The sequence below is a fragment of the Castor canadensis genome, chromosome 4 (genome assembly GCF_047511655.1).
Source record: "Castor canadensis chromosome 4, mCasCan1.hap1v2, whole genome shotgun sequence".
In the NCBI taxonomy this organism is placed as follows: domain Eukaryota; kingdom Metazoa; phylum Chordata; class Mammalia; order Rodentia; family Castoridae; genus Castor; species Castor canadensis.
Window position 1 is genome coordinate 89118447 of NC_133389.1, and position 21474 is coordinate 89139920.

General features: G+C 38.2%; 1 protein-coding gene across 16 annotated transcripts in view; it reads right to left on the reverse strand.

Moving 5' to 3' along the window:
* Positions 1-21474, reverse strand: part of Nckap5 (NCK associated protein 5) — a 927122-nt gene that overhangs the window by 119272 nt on the left and 786376 nt on the right. The gene's annotated exons all lie outside the window — the stretch shown is intronic.

The following is a 21474-nucleotide window of genomic DNA, read 5'->3' on the forward strand; positions in this document are numbered from 1 at the left end:
TTTCCGGATTATAATACATAGCTGAACTCAAATAAGCATCCCAAATATATGTGTATATGCAAATTACATAAACAGTAATCACACCTTTGCAGTCTGTCAATCTTCCTGGGAAAATAAGTAGTAGGAAAACTGTGACTACCTGGATATACTTACCAGCTAGTGTGAAAATTAATCTTTGAAATTCTCATTAGAAAACCAGTCACCAAGTTAACCTTATGATGTTGCCAGTAGTTAAAATTTGAGCAAATAATTATAAAAGTGACCTTATTTCTAAACAGTTCTGATTTTGTGAAATCTTTTGTTGGACACATTTTAACTCAAAGTCATTAACATCATCTGTTAGGAACAATTAATGTGGATAGAAAATAATTGCATCAGGGATCTGGGGAATTGGAGGATTTTGTGCGCTAATATTTATGTGCCATTCGGTAACAAACTGAATTCTTTATTTTGGTTTTGCTTGGGAGGCCTGCTAAATCAGGGACATTTCACTATATTAATCTTCATACTAATCTCTCAGGCTTTCCAGTGGACATTAAATTTGATTTGTTTAATTGCAAATACAATAAAACCCATGATTTATGGGTAATGTTTCTACTAGGCTGGTGACATTTTAAAAATGGTCCTTATACCCTGGTTTGTCTTGGTTACAACTTTTGTGATTTCAGGCACTAAAAAATCTAATCAAGTAAGTAAATAACATGGACAAGCATGCCTCTATTATCTCTGAAAAAGTTTTTCTACTATTTTTCCATTCTTGAAGGTTCTAATGTGTAGTGGTGCAAATTTAAGAAATTTCTTAGATTCTTTGCCACCACTTTAGGGTGCGGGAGTGGCCTCAGACATCATTTTGTTCCAGCAGATCAACCATATTGTCAGAAGGGACTGAAAGCTCCAATAAAGTGGGTCATGCTCATTCTGATCTCCATTTGCTTCCCTTAGGCCAAGCTCCTGTGAGCCTTGCACACTTGGTTACTTGGTTGCTCACTTGATTAGCTGGTAGCTTAGCAAACATTTCTTGAGCTCTTACTAAAGGGAGAGCACTGTGGTAGGTAAACCAGTTGTACTGAGGAGTTTCAATTCTTTATTTACTTTACACTTATGTCCTTTCTTCTCTCAGTCCATGTGCTTGTAGAAATACTTCCACAAAGACATGGAATAAATCCAAGGTTGGCTGCCTGTTACTTTGAAAATTCAAATTTTCCAAGAGAGAGCTAAGACTCTAATAGGTAACTAGAACAATGGCATTATTTCTGGACAATTTTTATAAACCCTATCTCAAGTTCTTTCTAGAAGTTGAGTTGTCTGTGGCCAAAGAAAAAATTTCTCTCATCTTTTAACCCTCAGGACCTGACACAGTATATTGTGCCCAATAAGTACCCAATTAACGCTTGTGGCAGTGTATAAAGAAAAAAAAGTCTTAGATCTCCCCCACCCACATATAAGCTTTAAAGGTTGAGAGAGTGCCAAAAGAATTATAATTTTTAAGACCTAAGAATACATTTATCAATATGCAAACAGTAGAAGTAGTTATGGGAAATGACATTCAACAAAAGAAATGATGATTTTGAGTGGTATATCATGTGATTTGGGGGAACAGTCCTCTATAGATTAGGTATTTGACTTCTTATTCAGTTCATGATTGTACTTCACTATTTCTTCTCAGATATATGATGTCACCCTTTCACTTACTGCATGCATATGTGTATGTAGGAACCTAACCTCCTAAATGATATTCTGCTTCACTGGATTTTATCCAACTAGTCAGCTCCCTCCCTTGAAATAGGTAAGGTCTGTGTGGGAGATGAGGTAGGACCCAGGGCAAGGGGTCGAGATTGCTGAGTTTCAGCCTTGTGTAAGGCACAGGTTTCACAAGCTTTCAGGAATATAATTGAACCTCTCTGTCTTATCCTTTACCTATTGCAGAGGGATAGAAATGATTATTTAATCTAATCCTAGGTAAAGACATTGCCATAGGAAGAGGGGGCAAAAAATAAGACAGTATGTTCACCCACATAGCCAAGCAATGGCTTGGTGTAAACTGAGAGTTTGTGATAGGTAGTTTCTTAGATGATAAGGTACAACCATTTGCTAGGCAGTTTCCACACACACACACACACACACACACACACACACAAGGCAAATAAAAATGGAGAAGAAAATAAAATCTATTTCTTGTGGTAAGGCTCTGGGCATTCAAATGGTAGGTAAATATCTTCTTTTCACAAAACTTTCCTTAAATAACCACAAGAGTTCACAAGTACAGAGATGGTATACTTCTTATAAGAATTTTTCTAAAAGACTTACAGTTTCACATATATATGTATATATAAAATGATATTCTCACAGACAGACATATATGTGTGTATGTCACTTTTCAAACAGGTATTTTAATATTATCTGTGCTTAATTCTGATCTCAGTGAAAGTAAGTGTATACATGGGAAATTCAAGTAAAGTCCTAGTCAGAGAGTAAACCAGAATGCCAGAATCCCTAAAGAGGAGTCCATCTGTTTAGAGGGAAAATTTTCTGTCACACACCTAATGTTCATTTTCAGTGTTAGAGTCTACCTGGATAAACTCTCTTACTTGAACCAACCACTTTACACTTTAATTACTTAATTTGCAAATACAGAAGAATCCTAGATACAGACACAATGTAGCAGGACCACTCAGTAGTGATTTGACATTGACCTTGCATCATCTGTTACATGAAATCAGCAACTGAGATTGCATTTTGTCTTAGAAATAGACTCCTCGCCTCACACATCTCCAGGTCAGAGATAAGTGAGATCCTTTTGTTCAAATGGTTTCTGGTGAGTTCCACCTTTTCTTCTTCCTTCCAAGCTGATGCTTTTATCGGTCTTTCCACGGCAAATTTTTCCTGCTCCTGCAGATCTTACAAAACCTGACCCATTGTTCAGGACTGCACTGAAACCTTACTTGGAAGCTTATCTGTCTTCTGTAACCCAGGGTGAATTCCCCTCCATGATGGATTACATTGCTCTCTCATTTTGGCCCTTTATCTGAAGTGCATCTTGACTGAACTAGAACAATTCCTATAAAAGCTATGCTGTAGAGTCTATATTCCTATGGATCATCAGCTCCATGAGAGTCCAGGCCAAACCCTACATTTCTGCTTTGTCCCTGTGGCAGGGATGGGTTTGATGTCATGGACCCTTTTCTCTCTTTTGAGCACACAGCTGGACTTCAGTTCTTCCTCGCCTTTGCACATAGAGGTGACCATGTGACAAGGTTAGTCTCATCCTATGGAGTGTAAGCAAATTCTTTCTGCCTTTCCAGCTGGTCCAGAAACATCTCTCAAATGGTCCTCTACATCCTTTTTATTTGCACTGGCTTGATGCAGCCAATGCAGAATAGCAACCTTGAGAGCCACATATTAAAGACGGAAGCAAGGGAATTTGTATTCTTGAATCAGCAACTGGAAGAGAGCCACTCTGTGACCAAAAAATACCTTTTGGACTTTACAGGAGGAAGAAATCAACTTCTATTGGGGTTGAGCCATGATTCATTTGGGATTTGTTTGTTATCACAGCTAACATTGACCCAGTTGATGTTACCCTTCTCTGAGATAAGCACTCTGCTGCATACAGGGTAGCCACTCAATAAATATGTACACTTCTAAGTACATATGTGTATATGGATATATGTACATATGCATACACATACTTCACACACACACACACACACACAAATGAAAGTTGTGTAAGCAGACCAAAGTGAGTCACTACATTGGAGATTCCAGCTTCATGGGGACATGAGGCTGGCTTCCTGTTACTATATGCAGGAGCCTGGGTGGAGTATTTCTTGCAGAGCTAAGCTATATCACAATCTGTGTGGGACACAACCAGAGAATACCAAGCACAGTTTTGAGGGCTTAGCAATATCACTGCGGCTGGAACACATGGGGTCAATATTATCAGGTGAGGGGGTTAACTAGCCCTCAGACAGCCAGCTCTGTGTTCTCTGTGCAGTTCTGTACCTATAAGACAAAGAAGAGAAATGTCCCCCTTGACAGACTGCAATGAGGTTGGGGAACCATCCTTTATCTGGTGGGATGAAGGTGGAGTGGCCTCTTCTGATTGGCAGTGACTGATTCTGCAGCTCTGTAGTCAATGAGACTGGATCCCAAGGCATGCTCCAGCCTTTCAGAGTTGGACTGGAGGAACAGAGCTATCCTTGATGTTTCTCCCTTTACACGTTGTGCTGCAGTTCTTAGGAGCTCTCTGAAGGCTTGTTGTACTTAATAGAATTCTACTCTAGGTTTTGACTAAGAGCATGCTGATGTTGGAGCTTTAAGGCAGTGATTGCTAAGGCCAGGAAGACACTGAGGCTTTATTTAGTGGTACAAGGTGAGATCAAAACATTTTCATCTAAGAAGTTCAGGAAACTATGCTAGACAAGCCAAGTAAAATGGGGTGATGAGCAGCTTTTGTATCTACGGTTGAACTTCCTGAAGTTAGGAAAGCAGTATGTGAATTCTTCCATATGAGGATTTCAGAAATTACTAGGTCAGGTTTTACAAGTCAAGAGGAAAGGACAAAAACGATCATTTAACTATGGGTCCCTTCTCTTCAATCCGATTTCTTCAGAGATTTAATCTAACATCATAATCACACAAGCAGTTAGTCTCCCCTCTATTAATAAAGTCAAATATCTGTAAAAAAGAGAAATTATGAGAACAAATATAGCATGTATCTGATTAATGGGCTCTACCAATATGAGCACCTTAAGTTTAGTAATGGAGGATGGATGTGAATTAATGTTTTTAATCTGATCTCTTTCAATTGCCTGATTTACTTAATCCTGGTAGATACTATAATAAATTCAAAATTCTACCCCAGTCTTGTTTTATCATGATCAGAGTTGCTTTCTTTCCCTCTTGTGGAAAAAAATGTCTCAGTTGAAGGTGATGGCTTCTAGCCTGTGGTTCCTGACTTCCTGTTTTATTTTCTAGGTGAGAAGGTCTGATATGGCTATATGATCTACTGCTAACCCTACTTACCTACCACCTTTCTCTGAATTCTACTCTAAGTATGTCCCACTCATTGGAAAGGTATTTTTCTACTTAGAGGTTTCAATGGGAAATTTAGAGAAGATGAAGAAATTTCTTGGAATGTGCCCACCTACCATTGTTATCTTTATTTATCACCTGACCCAAGAGAAGGCCACCGGATGTCCTTGGTCACACCCCATCTCAGTGACTCCTGCCTACCATGTTGTTGAGTCAGATGCTTATCATCTTGTCTGGTTGCTCATTTGGACTTGGCTTTGTTTAGGGATCACATCTACTGGCCTAGATCCTGGGCTGGTTTCTTAGATAAAAAACTTACTGGTTTTTTTTGGCTCGTTTTGTTTTTAGGTATAGTTTTATTTTTAAATTGGCCTGTCTCCAGTTCAGAGATCCCAGCTCACAGTTTCCAGAAAGATTCTCAGGGCTGTCTTCCTGTTTCTTCAACTCAGTCTCAGACTGAGCCCAGAGTTTCACTCTCATTAATCCCTCTCTAAGGAGACAAACTTGGAGAGAGTCCTCATGAAATTCTCTGAACATCTTTTGATAATGCTAACTTCCTATGATTTCCTGGATCTCCTATCTTCTGTTACAGGGACAGAAAATATCTGTGGCAGATGTGGCACATGCTTAAGAGAAGTGCTTTAAATATGGCTTTGAATCAAATATACCCAAGTGAATAAGCTTTGTTCCTTCTGTTGGGTAATAAGGCAATTTTCACAGGTATGCATAAGAATCACTAAAGTAAGTTCAAGGAAATTACCCAAAATAACTCAGTCTGATGAGTGTATTTCTTTATGGAAGCTTTATTCACCAAACAATCTTCCAAAGTTTTTCCTTATATACTAGACTTACATTTTTGCCACACTCAGAAATGTGATTTTTCATCAGCCCTTCCAAATTCCATCAAGAGTGAATGTGGCAGATTCCTGGGTTTCACATTTCACAGGTTTCATTCTAATCCATTAAGAATTTATTATAAAACTGAATATTACATAACTGAATATTATATAACTGAGTATTATATGGTCATTTCTTAGATTCACAAAAACTTGAGCCTAGGACAAAATCTTTTTGGATTGAAGCTGATGTTTAATTAATAATGCCATTATTTCCATTTTGGGATACAAAGATAAAACATAAAATCTGCATCCAGCCATCTTGCTGATGGATGCTGACTGTGCCTTTTGAATGTTCTCCTTGAAGACCTCTAAAACTATGTCCATCATGATTTGATCTCACTTTAGAGTCTGAAATTTTTGTAAGTAACTTTTTAACATCCATCCACAACAGTTCTTGCTACAATTACTATTTTCCCTGACAACTTTTCAGTTTGCTTTGCTTATCAATCTTTAGGTACCTGCATGCATTCTGTGTCACTCTGGGTGGTACCTTGGCAAATGACATAGCTCCACATCCTCTTTCCTACTTCTCTGAGATCCAAGGTTATAAGATGCTTTTGAAAAGAAGTATTTCACAGCTATATTCAAAACTTTTTTAAGGGTCCCTGCTACCATGATAAACAGATTATCCACGTAAGGGAATAGCATTTGGTTTGGTGACTAGGAAGTTTAATCAGGGCTTCTGCAGCATGGACTATTGGCTACAGCATTTCAAACCCATCCTATCTGCCACAAATTCTGTTAGCAGTGCTCTAAAGACCTTTGGGAGAGGACCAGAGGGGAGATGGATGAGGATGAAAACAACAGACCATCCTTTGGGAAACTCTACTCTAATTAGTGCAACAAGAAGCACTTATAAAGCATCTACTGTGTACAGAATCCTGACTCTGAACTATGAGAGACTCATTAGTATAGTTTATGAGATCAACGAGAAGCCCAATCACAGAGATGAGGGAAAAGCATAAGAGTTCTTAATGTAGAACATGCCTAAAAACAAATCATGGGAGTGTGTGGGAGATACCAGAATGTTAAAGGGGTATTTTCTTCTGATATGACTGAAATTAAGAGATTAAAGGGGAAAATCCCCAACCTTGGCGGAGGTGGGAAGTGAGTGTGTTCACAGACAATATATGAAATATGTGACAGATAATATTCTGTGCAATAACTGTTCAATCAAGAGGGGCTCTCACTGAGAAGCTCTGAAGTCTTTACACAAAATGAGAAAGAATCAGGAACATTCTGGATTCAGTATAACTGAAAAGTGAGAGAGTAGTGAAAAACCGGATGCAGAGTTAGGGCTTCCATGGCAGGTCAATCAGACCTGTGGGCAGGTGGCAAGCCACTTTCTAAGAGTGACTCAGGCTTGCTCGCCAGTCCTAACACTCCGGAAGTTTCCTTTTCGTCTTCTTCTATGAATCTGATCTGAGGGAGGAAGTGATTCAGCACAGCCAGAACCTATTCTGGGATCTAAGAGATACAGAAGTGCCTTGAAATTTCCATTTTTATCACTAATTACTTTAACAGGTTCTTTAATAAGAGCTTTCCAATTGCCCCTGCTGTTTTATAAAATTATCTACACTGCTTTTTACATTTTTAATAAGTTTTAGTTTTGAAATACCCTGACTTTCTAAAGCTTTTTGCTTTTTTACATTGGGGAAAACAACCTTTCTTTTTAATTTCACTGAACTAAAGAGATTAGAGGAGAAAAAAATTCAATGTGACTTTTTTTTTTCAAACCTATTATAAACTGCACTGACAGTCACTGGAATGTAGTGTACCACTTAGAAGGAAGAAATAAATTACCTCTTGCACTGTGGGGGAAGTCCCTTCTCTAAACTTATCTCATGAATCTTCACACTACTATGTAGAAGAGGCTGTTACCTTAGTTTTTAGGTATGAGGAACTCATGATGACAGAAGCTAAAGAAGTTATCCAAAGTCACAAGACTATATATATTCCAGGAAGCAGTGCAGCCAGGGTTTCTCCAAGATCTGCCTCCCTTCTAGGTCCCAACTCTTTCTACAACAATCTCTATGCTTTTCCAGTGAAGGAAGGGAACTAATATCTCATGAGTATCTTTTACAAGGCAAGTCTTATGGAAGATGGTTCTCTCTTCCTAAGTGCTAAGCCCACAGTTTAGGGCCATTCTCATCAGACAAACTATGTTGTCATGATGATTATCCTACCTAGACTCTTCTTTAGAGGCAGATAATTTAGAAAGAAATAATAATAACCTCCACAAAAAATAGCTATGAACATTTATTGTGAGTTCTTTTTAGCACTAAGTATGTGTTTCATGTATACCATCTTTTGAATTCTACAATGACTGTTATTATTATCCCTACCTTAGGTGAAGAAATTGAGGTAGAGAGCTAAATGATCTTGCCTAAGGTCACATAAATAGTAATTTGAATGTCAGACAGTCTGATGGCAGAATTCATGCCTTTAATTCTACTCAATTAAATCTGTCATAGACAATTTACTGAAATAACAATATAAAGTTATTATATTGTAATAACATGAAATGGACTGCATAGAACTTAAAAGAAAAAAAAGCTATCTCCAAATATCTTTGCTTGCTAGACGCAAACATAATTCACTCATTCATTAAAAAATACTTTCCCGATTAGTATTTTATTATCATTATTGTTGGTATTATGATTGATGTTTCCTTCTTAGATATCACAGTTCTTCCCACAGAGAGATAATTCTGTTTATGAAAATGAATCTTGACCTAACTGAAAAATAAAACTAAGGTGAACAACAGCAAACACCTAGCAAATGCTCACTACACACTAGGTACTATGATAAGTGTTTGCATTATTTTTTTCTTATTGGAAACTTATGGTTCCCTTCCAAGGTAGAAACTATTATGATCTCCATTTTTCATATGAGAAAAATGAAGAACAAGAGTAGTTACATAACTGTTCAAGTCAAGGTTTTGGATCTGGACACAGACTCCAGGACTGTTCCTATAGCACCTCATTCTCTACCACTATGTTGTCTTATCCAGATTTTGACTGGGGTCCAATGGTGAGGAAACACAGTACCCTAGTGCTCTTAGAAAGACAAGCTGGCCAGCCACCCTCAGTGTGGTATGCCCTAGGAGGTCTCAGTAGAGGGTTCCTCCAGGGTGTTTTTCTCAGGGAAACCAGAGCTGCTACAAATAAAAAATGGCTTTATGTTTTTAGGGGGCAGTACCAGGATTTGAACTCAGAGCCTTGTGCTTGCTAGGCAGGTGCTCTACCGGTTGAGCCATTCCACCAGCCCTTCTTTGGGTGGGATATTTTTGAGATAAAGTATCACTTTTTTGTCCAGGCTGGTCTTGAACTGCAATCCTCCTGATCTCTGCCTCCGGAGTAGCTAGGATTACAGGCATGAGAAATGATAACTCAAGTGATAGGCTCTCTTAGTTAGTCAGCTGCTGCAACAAAACCCTATTAACTGTTATAAATAACAGAAACTGAGTCTTGGAGGCTGGGGAGCCAGAGGTAAAGATGGCGGCAGACTCAGGGTCTGTTTAGGGCCTGCTTTCCTATTTACAGAGGGCACCTTCTCTTTGTGTCCTCAAAGGCAAAAGGGACACGTGTCTCTCCAAGGCCCCTTTTAAAAAGGCATTAATCCCATTCATGAGGGCTGTACCCTCACAACTTAATCACCTTCCAAAGTCCCCACCTCCTAATACCATCACACTGGGGGCAAGATTGCAACAAGAATTTTAGGAGGACAAAAACATTCAGACCATAGATGGGACCAAAAAAGAAAGAAAGGTCTTGCTGGGCAGAAGCTACGCAAAGGTCCAGAGATAAGAGTATGACATTTTTCTACAAAGAAGTTCAGAAAGCCTGACGAGGTTAACTTGAGGAAGGGCATGGGGGGCAATGTCTGGACAAACAGGGACATGTGTCAGGCCACATAGTGAACAAATGCAAGTGGCAGAGCTAGAATGTGGATCCATCACTCTCTCTAAAATACATGCTTTCCCCTTTGTGTCCACCCCATGCTTTTTCCTACTGGTGAACCTGACTATGGCCCCCCCATTACCCCATTATCCTTACTTATGCACCAGAAAAAAAGTTCTAGAAGGAGAGATTGGAGAGCTGTTCTTGGGAGGAAATGTAGGCACAATAGACATTCACACAACTTTTATACCTTCTCAGGGTGCTTATTCCTAAAAGGCGGGCAGGGGGTCCAATCTAGGGTCCTCAATTATGCTGCCTGCTAGACTGTGCAAAGAGCTGCCAGCTCCCAAGACCTGTAATCACTAATCCTGGAGACATGCAGCATTTCCTTCTGTGATGACAAAAGGTCCCATGAGTCATCCAGATGGTTGGCGAGAAGCCAGACTCCAAGGGATGTGAGAGGTTGGTGAACAGATACTAACTACAGGGTGACTAGATAATGATGATGTACCGTACATTTCAAAAAAGCCAGAAGAAAGAATATTGAATGTTTTCACCACAATAAGATGGCAAATGTTTGAAATAAGAGATACACTTACCCTGATTTGAATATTACACAATGTATACGTGTATTAAAACATCATATGATACCCCATAAATACTATCAACTTTTATGTGTTAGTGAAAAAATGTTAGTCAATAGAAGAAGGAGGAGGAGGAGAAAGAGAGGGGGAAGGGAAAGGGAAGGAGGAAGAAGAAGAAAAAGAAAACATAATTAAACCTGGGCTGTGCTCTATTCTTAGAATAGAGAGAAGAGACATTAAAATCAAATGATTATCACTTAACACCCAAATACAACCTCTAGGAAGGGAAAACTGCCTTGTCAGTATTCTAGAGAACCAAAAAAAACCATGTAGAATTATTTATAAGATGGGTGATTCCTTGCATTATTAAAGGAAATTTTAGAACAGATGAAATTCTGTTTGGGAGATTACATAGCCACTGAGACCTTCAAGTCACTTCACTGCAGGGACTGGGGGAAGGAAGATCACAGTGTTGATGAAAATGGCTTTTATGATATGCACACATCTGTATTTTACTGTCCGATGTCCTGGATTTAATAGGACAAGTTGTTGGAGTCCCATTCATCTTACAACACTTGTGCAGGCGTATGATGAAAATGTAATTTCTGGCTGAATGTTCAATGAAAGTTCATTGTCTCACTTCCCTTGACAGCACTAAGTTGTGAATTATAACGGTTTTAGACTTATTACTTCAGTTTGCTTTGTAGTCTTTGTTGGGAAAGATCCTCATTACCTGCTCCCCTGTAGCTTTGTCCCCAAAGTAGTTTTTAAAATCCATTGTTTGTTTAAGGTAGCTACACGGGGAGTTTCCTTGTGACATTTCCACGTACATATGTATTATATCCCGAATTGGTCCATCTATTCTATTTTTCTCCTTTCTACCTTAGTCCCTTTCTTATGGTGGTTTCAACAGGTTTAAGAATTCTATATTCATTCTTGTATAGAGAGTACATCAGCCACATTCTTGACTTCCTTCTTTTATCCTCCCCATCTCATATGTGCTCTTCCTTTAGCATGATCTGTTTTTCATAGTATCACTATATTTGTATTAATTCTATATTCAACATATGGAAAAATGTGTGGCTTTTGGCCTTCTGAATCTGGCTAACTTCACTTAAGATGATGTTCTCCAGTTCCATCCATTTGTCTGCAAAGGACAAAATTTCATTCTTCTTTGTGGCTCAATCAAGGGGGTTGGTAATAGTCGGGGTGGGGGGGAGGATGTGGGGAAAGAGTGTAGGAGGGTGAATATAGTGCAAATATTGTGTATACAAGTACATAAATGGAAAATGATACCTATTGAAACTGTTCCAGAAATGGGAGGGAATAAAGGAGAATGGTGGACTGGGTAAATTTAAGTATGATATATTTGACATATTGTAAGAATTTTTGTTAAATGCCACAATGTACCCCACTCAGCACTACAATAAAAAAATAAAATCCATTGTTACTTTACCCCATGGTAAGAAATGTCTCATGGTATTATAAGCAAGAAGTTGAAAATTATTATTTATGGTGGCTTCCTAATAGTGATTTGAAATATAGGGCATAAAATTACTAGCTTATAATATTGTTCAATATTAACAGTAGGAAGGGAAATATGTAAAACAGACATTAAAGGATTAGTTGTAAAATACATTTCACTAGGCTGAATCATTTCTTAGTTTCCAGCTATTACACAGGATTCATGAAATCAAGTGGATTTATTTTTATTTTTCTATTATTTGCTAAATATATTCTATATGTAAATTTCAACTTTTGTGTTTTTTCCAGGCATGTTAGGGGCAACTATTAAACACAGAATTCTGAGATAAGAATGACGTCTAACTTTCAACTCAAAACTTCTCTAGTATCCCTGCCAATCCTCTATGGTGTTAGATGTAAAGACTTCATGTGACATTTGAGAAACAAGTACATGGATATGATATTATTAGCATCCTCATGACAGATTATGGAGTTACAACTGCAACAGAAAATTAGGTAAAGAGACATAAAACATAAAACAACATTTCCACTGTTTTTCATGCAGTGTATAAGCATGAAATACTTAGTTCTCATCAAGCACAACTGGAGTTTAGTAAACACTGAATTTGTGAACCAGGCACAGAGGAAGAAGGTGAAAAGGGAAATTCCTAATCCCCTAAAGTGGAAATTGTCAAGTATTAAATAGATATTTGATGCATAAATATAAATAACATAATCTCTCTATTTTTTTCTAAGACAGTTGCCAGTTACCATAATCCTAAAATTATTCCATCTGCACAAATCCCCAAAGATTTATTAATTTTCATAAATGGCTTTGATGGAAAGTTTCCTCAAAGATGTACGGTAATCTTTCTCTAAGCTTTCCTTTCATTTTATATCATGGGTAGCATTTTCAACCTCAGAGAATACCAAAAGTGAATTCTTATTTTTCAAAGGAATTGGTTATGGATCTATAAACACCTATTACAAAGAAATGAGCACTGCTGAGAAAAGAAATTGCTCTTAGACTTATTTGAACAACTATGAGAAACTCAAATTCTGAAGAAGTAATTATGATTATAAAATTAAGGGCTTGCTTTGAACACTTGCTTGTAATCTGCTAGTCTTAAAGAAAATTCTTTTCCTCAGGCTGTGGGATGAATACTATAAATACTTCTCAAATGCCTCATGCTCATAATTTTAGGGGCTTCAAGATATTTATTACATATAAATCCCTATTGTATTACATATAAATCTCTATTGTATGGTAAATTTCTTTTCATAAACTCATTTCTACTGATCAAACACTAATGAAATAAGGTGCCCTCCAACTTGAGTGCTTAAGAATTGTACACAGAAATGTGAATCATCTATTCAAAGAGCAAGTGGTTGAGTCACAGAAGACATCACTCAGTCCAGTGTGTCACCCAGCTCTATGCTGGAGAAAGCTTAGGTCCACAGTTGTGGCCAAGCTTACTGCACTTCCAAAACCTCTCAGCTAACTGAAATCCAATAGTTCCAAACCCTCAATTGGCTGAAATATTTAAAACAAAGAGAGTAATAATTACAAAATTGACTTTTAAACATTCAGGATAAGTCCTAGGCTCAGCTTTACAAATTAGCTTAACAAATCTGTTTGTTTGCTGTATCCAGGACCAGGGAGGCAGGAAGGCATATGGCTCCAGGGGTCATAATTTTGAGTTTTAATCCTGGTTTTGTGCAATTAGGGCAAGTTACTTCATCTTTTGGGTCTTTGTATTTTCTGGGGTAAAAACAACAATATCAGCTCATAGGAGCTTATTGGAGACTTAGAATTTGAGAAGGAACACGAATTCATCAGGTTGAAATGAGGATTCAATTAGTTAAGGTGCTTAGGGCATATTGGATGCTTGATAAATGTTAGCTATTTTCAGGACAGTGACAGAATTTGTGTGGCCTGGTGCAGGGAGCCCTTTGTAAAGAAGATATTAAAAATTTCAAGATGGTGAAATTAAATTAAGGATCCAGTCCTCTAGGCCCCTGTGGTACTGCACACTCATGAATCTGGACCGGCTATTAACATATACGGTTTTCAATAAACTCTGAGTAATACCTTATCATCAATGAAGGATATAGTCATGTTCCCTTCCCAGGAATGTAGACCTTTGAATTTTAATGTAATGTTTCAATAACACAGAAGCTGCTTTCTTGTTAGTTTTATCTGTTTATCCTCAACTAGTGACAAAATCAAATGTATGCTTGCCACCACATGCCATAAACTAGACATGAAACACTTTCCTAACAGAAGAATCATCTCCACTGAGGAATCACTCTCTTGGAGGTGAATTCCAGACAAGGGAAGGTCAAAACAGGGTGCCCAGCTGAGGTAGAACAAATACCATCCACCAGGAAAGGGGAACAATTACTTGCTGGGAGGTCAGTTTGAGCAATGCTGAATCTTAGTTGCTTAACACATCAGAGTACCAGGAGCAGCTAGCTGTAAGTTCTGGTCTGTTTCAATGTATTTCCTTTCCTGTACCCACAGGAGGGATGTTTTCCTAGACAGGCAATATAGGAGGACTCCTCCAGTAAGGCCAAATATCATCCTCCCTCCCAAGATGGCCCTGGTAGAAGTCACATTCTTCCCTCAATGCTCACCAACCTCACTTTGCTGCCCTGCTCTTTAGCTACTCCACAGTCTTAATACTCCCCAGTTTTCCTGATCCTGTAACTGACTTGGTGACACTTGTTCTGTTGCTACCTACGGTACCTAACATGACAGAGTAAGAAGCAATTCTTAGTTAAAACCTCAGGCAAACAATCAATGAAAGTATAGAATGGTAAAGAAAGAGTGGAGAGTATACCAATGTAAACCTTCCTAAACCATCTCTAAGAACTGACGGATTCCTTGGCCACAGCACTGTGCAGACACAGTCTCTCAAAGGTAAGAGCACTGACATTCTCCTATCCCCCTCCTTTAACTGCAATGTTCAATCATAATTACTAAGTATAATAACAACTGTAATTATACTGTCACCACAAGATATTGGCAATACATATCCTAACACTATGAAAATCCTTTGATAATTTCTCTTATTTATTTTACCAAGGACCAAGATGGACTATGTTGGGTGGCACCAAAGTACCCTGGAGCCTACCAGTTGGTCAATGGAGTAGTTGTGAGAGTATTACATTCCTCTTCACATTTAGATCTTGAATGTGTCACTAGATTCTAGAATCATCTAAAGGAATTAGGTAGTTCTTGATACAATCTCATTATTGACATTTATGTTGATCGATGTTGGCTCTTACAGAATTGGAATCTGCAGATCAATTCTTTTATTAGATTCTTTCTCACTACTGCCATAATCATTTTATCACACAGCCTGCTGCCATCAAAAGCTGCTTTATCACTATGTAATGGGATAAACAAAATCAGTTCCTATAGTGTGTTATAAGAAATAAAAAGTTTTCCTGGTTTTAAATCTCACTTTTCTCAATTCTTAATTCCCAAATGATTACATTTATAGAGAGGTTAATGTGAGCTTATTCTCCTTTAAAATTCAGTTCCATGGCAGAAACAGTGTTCAATAATACCAAGAGAAATGGTCATAATAATTCTTGAGCCCATTTTGTCTTTCCTTTCAGATATCAGATTATAAAATTGGCAATATACATGTTGTGACTTTGACCAGCACAGAGCAGGTGGCAATGTTAGCATCTCTTGTAGGGTCCTAACACCTGGGCAGGTAGTTCTGCCTAAAGGAGGAGAAACAAATTTTCCCTTGCTGCTTCTAACCCCACAAAGGGTGGTAAAGGGGTCAAACAAACAGTGTAGCATCTCCAGAGGACCCTTTCCCCTTCCCCGTGAACACAAATAGGGTCTACTAAGAAACGGTAGAGAATGGCATCAAATGTGAAGTATTTCAGCCAAATATTTTCTAAAGGTTAATATTAAACTCTATATGGGAGTAGTGATACAAATACTTGTGCTTGTATTTACATAGATTTGTGATTTCTAGGAATTGACTAATATAGATGCTCAGTGGTTCTTAACATGAGACTTCCATGCAGGGCACAGAATTCAGGACATTTGTGAACTTAAAGGGGAAAATGTGTCTTTAGTTTCCCTAAACTTGAGCTAAAATTTTGCACATCCTTCTGTTATACATATAGGCATGAAACTACAGTAGTATAAATTTGTGACTTTGCTTCCAACAAAATCAGAGACATCTTGTCACATTACAAGATGTCACTGTATGTTGTGTGTACACATCATTATTTAAGAACTGTGTTGGATCAGCCTCTTTGAGTTTATTTTGTGCTTTAGAAGTGAAGCACATGTATTACTATGTCGAATGTATTTTTCAATATTTTAGTTACTCTACTTCAATGTACACCAGTCCTCTGTAGCTGCAGGATCTGCATGCAAGATTCAACCAACCATGAATTGAAATACATTTGGGAAAAAAAAAACTGCTTCTGTGATGACCATGTACAGAATTTTTTTCCTTTTCATTATTCTCTAAACAATTCAACTTCTATTTACATAGTGTTTGCACTGTATTAGGTATTAGCAACAACCTAGTGATGGTTTAAAGTGTATGGGAGGATGTGCATAGGTTAAATGCAAACACTGCACCATTTTATGTGAGGGACTTGCACATCTGTGTATTTTGGTATCTGCAGGGAGTTTTGGAACCAATCCTTTGTGGATACTTAGGGATGTCTATAATTGGCTCCCTTTATGATTCTGTGTCTTTTACTTTATGCATTGAAAGGCATCCTTCTGAGAAAGGGAATATAAGCGTATTTAATCTGAGAAAATGATCCATGGCTAAAAACTGGTTACAAACTCCAGTTACCTCAATGCTTCCTAGGCCCCCATCTCATGAGGTGAGGTATGGGACTTTCTATTGTGACAATGACTTTCAACACATGTGGATGGGTACACTCAGCCAGCCCAAGGCTTACCATTTACCTCAGAATCTGGAGGGAGGCATTGGCCCTGGTTGTGTAGGGAACTTAACATTAATTTGAATCACCACTGAAATAAATTAGCTTTCTTTTCATTGCCAAGGTGAGGACTATAACTATGATTGTTATGTAGTGTTGCAATCTATACCCTAATTGCATTTTAGCCCTGTGGTGGGCTCACACAGAAACTACTTTCTAACTTCAAAAGGCCATTAAAACATGTGCAGATGTCTGGAAAATTAATGCCACTATCTACCCCTCACCCTTTGCCTATAGGAGGCAAAGAAGAGACAAGGCTCGAAAAGACATTAAAGATCAATACGTGGTCATCAAGCAAAGAGCTGTCCTTCCAGCAAGTGCAGGTGGTGACGAGTGAGAAATTGAGCAGAGCTTTTGAAGAGACTTTCTCATCAGATTTTCTTTTTAAGTCATTACTCATTCTGTTAAAAATTTAAAGAGAGAATGGGGATGGGATAGAAAGTGCAAGGAGAAAGGGACAAAGATCATTTTCTGCCACTCTGCTTTAATTTGGATGTTCAAGACCCCCAGCTCTCAATAATGGAGGCACTCATTCTTTCACACACAAAACCTGATGTTGTCATGGTTAATGTTGAGCAAGTTAGAGTCTCTGTTCGAAAGTGTTTTGCATTTTGCAAGACAAGCTACATTCCATAAAATTGTCAGCACAGGGAGATAGTCTCAGAGGTACTTTCATGGCTTTTAAGGTTTTCAGAACCACAATAATAATCACTTCTCTTCCTTCATTTTATTTACAACAGATTTTATTCTATAAATGTCTTAGGTACCCCAATAAGACTTGAAAACAAGACAATTTTGTGTTTTAAATAATCAGGGAATGGATTCCAAGATGGCGGCTACAGGGAGGAAGCACAAAGCATGCGTCCTAAAGTGAAATCTTGGAGAGATGCTGGAGATACACATTACAGGAAAAACCACAGAGAAGAGGCAAAACTTTGACTCCTCCACACCCCCAGCCCATGCAGAGCATCCCCACTTCATGTTAAATGGAGAAACCAGGAGGGCTCCCAGGCTACCACCAGATGCCAGTGCCCAAACCACTTGGGAAGATGCAGATCACAAGGTGAGCTAAGCGGCACGCGGTACTCCCACAGACAACCCTAGGCCAGATCAGCACAGCCCCCTAGACAGACTGACCCCCACCCAGGGAAAAAAGAAAAACTGAACAATAAGCAATAACAACAAAAACACGTAGCAAAGAGGGCAAGGCACCCTGAGCACTGAAGAGGGGGGAGGGGAATCCCTCACAGAACTGTAAATAAACAAGCCAGCCGGAGAAGGCAGGAGAGGCGGCACATGCCCAGCAACAGGAGTGGGAAAGCTTGTAAAAGTGGCAGTGGGAGGAAAACTCCACAGGAGAGGGGAGAAGGCCCACTTCCCAAGTGAACTGTAAATAAACACACCAGCCTGAGAAAGCTGATGCAGTGTCACTTCCCCCAGTGTGCTTGGAAAGGGGAAAGCTTGTAGCAGAGGCTCAGGCACAGGAGAACTCTGAATAAACAAAGCCTGCGGGGCCAGGTGAGTGCTAAGCTCACGCCTGGGATCTGCATAACTCCTCCAGCAAAAGCAGGCTGACAGCAGCGGGCAGGCAAGCCGCAGCCTCAGATAACAATTCACAGAACAGTCTCCAGACTCTTTTTTTTCCCCTCTCTTCCTTTGATGAGACAACAACTGAACGACACCTGCATGCTGAAAAACTTACTGAAACTGTATTGCATTTGAACTTGGGACACTTTGTGGTGTTTTTTCAGTTTTGTTTTATTCTGGGTTTTTTTGGTTTTTTCCTCTTTAATGAGACAATGACAGAATGACTTCTCAGACACTATCTCCAGGATTGGAGGTTGAGGGACTAAAACCAAAATTATTAAGACTGAAACTTTATTGCATTTGAACTTGGAGATTTATTTAATTTTTAATTTTTATTTTACTTTATTTTATTTTCTCTATCCTCTCTCTGTCTCTCTAATGCCTGTTCAGCTTACTGTTGTTAAGTACACTATCTCTCCCTGTTTATCTTTGAAACTTTTTTTGTTTGATTGTTCTTTTTTTTACTTGTTTACTTGTTTTTCCCTCTTTCTTTGACTTCTTTGTCTTCCCTCTCCTCTCACTCTTCCATTCTAAATATCACCATTGTTATTATTAAAGCTAGAAAATACTTAATTGCACACTACACAGGGACAATAACAACAACAAGGGCAATGACTGGAAGACAGAAAAAACAGGGAAACCAGTTTCCCCACAGCAAAAAATTAGTACAGGAACCAGAGGGAAATGAAGAAAACAGATAGTCAGATCCAGACTCCAACAAAATGAAGACAAACTATGCCAAAGAACCCAATGAAGCGCACAAGAATAATCTAAAAGAAGAAATCCTACAGGTAATCAATGAGAATTTTATAGAGATGATACTGAATAGGGTCAACCAAAATATACAGGAGAAACTCAAGAAATTCCAAGACAACAAAAATACAGAATTTGAAAAAGCACAAGAAGAAATAAAAGAAACCATAGATGCACTGTATAAACACCAAAGTGAAGCAAAGAACACGATTAATAAAGAGATAAATGAACTCAGGGTGAAAATAGACAACATTAAAGAGGAAATGACTCAGGATATGGAAAGCCTCAGGCAAAAGAACAAAACAACATTGCAAAACAAAATGTAGGGACAATCCAGCAGAATAGAACAAACAGAAGACAGAATCTCAGAACTCGAAGATGAAATGATAATTAAAGGAAAAACTGAAGAACTATTAGTTAAACAACTCAAGACCTGTGAAAAGAAAATGCAAGAACTCACTGACTCCATCAAAAGACCAAACCTGAGAATCATGGGCATTGAAGAAGGAGAAGAGGTGCAAGCAAAGGGAATGAGTAATATATTCAACAAAATAATAACAGAGAATTTCCCAAATCTATAGAAATCTATTCCCATACGATGTCAGAAGCCTCCAGAACACTAAACAGACCAGACCAAAATAGAACTACCCCATGGCATATTATCATTAAAACAACAAATACAGAGACTAGAGAAAGAATATTGAAGGCTGTAAGAGAGAAAAAAAAACAAATAACATACAAAGGTAAACCCATCAAAATCACAGTGGACTTCTCAACAGAAACATTAAAAGCAAGAAGAGCGTGGGGTGAGATCTTCAGGGCACTGAATGAAAATAACTTCAACCCTAGGATACTCTACACAGCAAAACTATCATTCAAAATAGATGAAGCAATAGAAGTCTTCCATGATAAGCAGAAACTAAAACAATATGTGACCACAAAGCCACCACTACAAAAGATTCTTCAAGGGATTCTGCACACAGAAAGTGAAACCCAACATAACCATGAAAGGGCAGGCAGCACCAAACTACAGGAAAAGAAAAAGCAAGAAAGTAGAGAGTAACCTCAATTTAGGTACACACAACCAAACCTTCAAACAACTAAGACAACTAAATGATAGGAATTACCACATACCTATCAATACTAACACTTAATGTTAATGGACTTAATTCCTCCATCAAAAGGCACCGTTTGATGAACTGCATTAAAAAGGAAGATCCAACAATTTGTTGCTTACAGGAGACCCATCTCACCAACAGAAATAAGCATAGGCTTAGGATGAAAGGCTGGAAGAAGATTTACCAAGTCAATGGCCCTCAAAAACAGGCAGGAGTAGCAATACTTATCTCTGACAAAGTAGACTTCAAACCTACATTGATCAAACGAGATAAAGAAGGACATTCCATACTAATAAAAGGGGAAATAGACCAAAAGGAAATAATAATCATCAACCTATATGCACCCAATGTCAACGCACCCAATTTCATTAAACATACCCTGAAGGACCTAAAAGCATATATTAACTCCAACACAGTGGTCATGCGAGACTTTACCACCCCATTATCATCAATAGATAGATCATCCAAACAAAAAATCAATAAAAAAATCCTAGATCTAAAATACACCATAGATCAAATGGACCTAGTTGATGTCTACAGAACATTTCATCCAACTTCTACACAATATACATTTTTCTCAGCAGCCCACAGAACTTTCTCCAAAATAGATCATTTCCTAGGGCACAAAGCAAGCCTCAGCAAATATAAGAAAATAGAAATTATACCATGCATTCTATCTGATCACAATGCAATAATACTAGAACTTAACAACAAAAGTAAAGACAAAAAACATGCAAACAGCTGGAAACTGAATAACTCATTGCTTAATGAACAATGGGTCACTAATGAAATAAAAAAGGTAATTAAAAAGTTCCTGGAAGTCAATGAAAACGAAAACACAACCTACCGGAACTTATGGGACACAGCATAGGCAGTCCTGAGAGGAAACTTTATAGCTATGAGTGCATATATTAAAAAGACTGGAAGATCCCAAATCAATGACCTAATGCTACATCTCAAACTCCTAGAAAAACATGAACAAGCAAATCCCAAAACAAAGAGAAGGAGAGAAATAATAAAAATAAGAAATGAAATCAATGAAATAGAAACCAAAAAAACCATACAAAGAATTAATGAAACAAAAAGTTGGTTCTTTGAAAAAATAAACAAGATCGATAGACCCCTGGCAAACCTGACT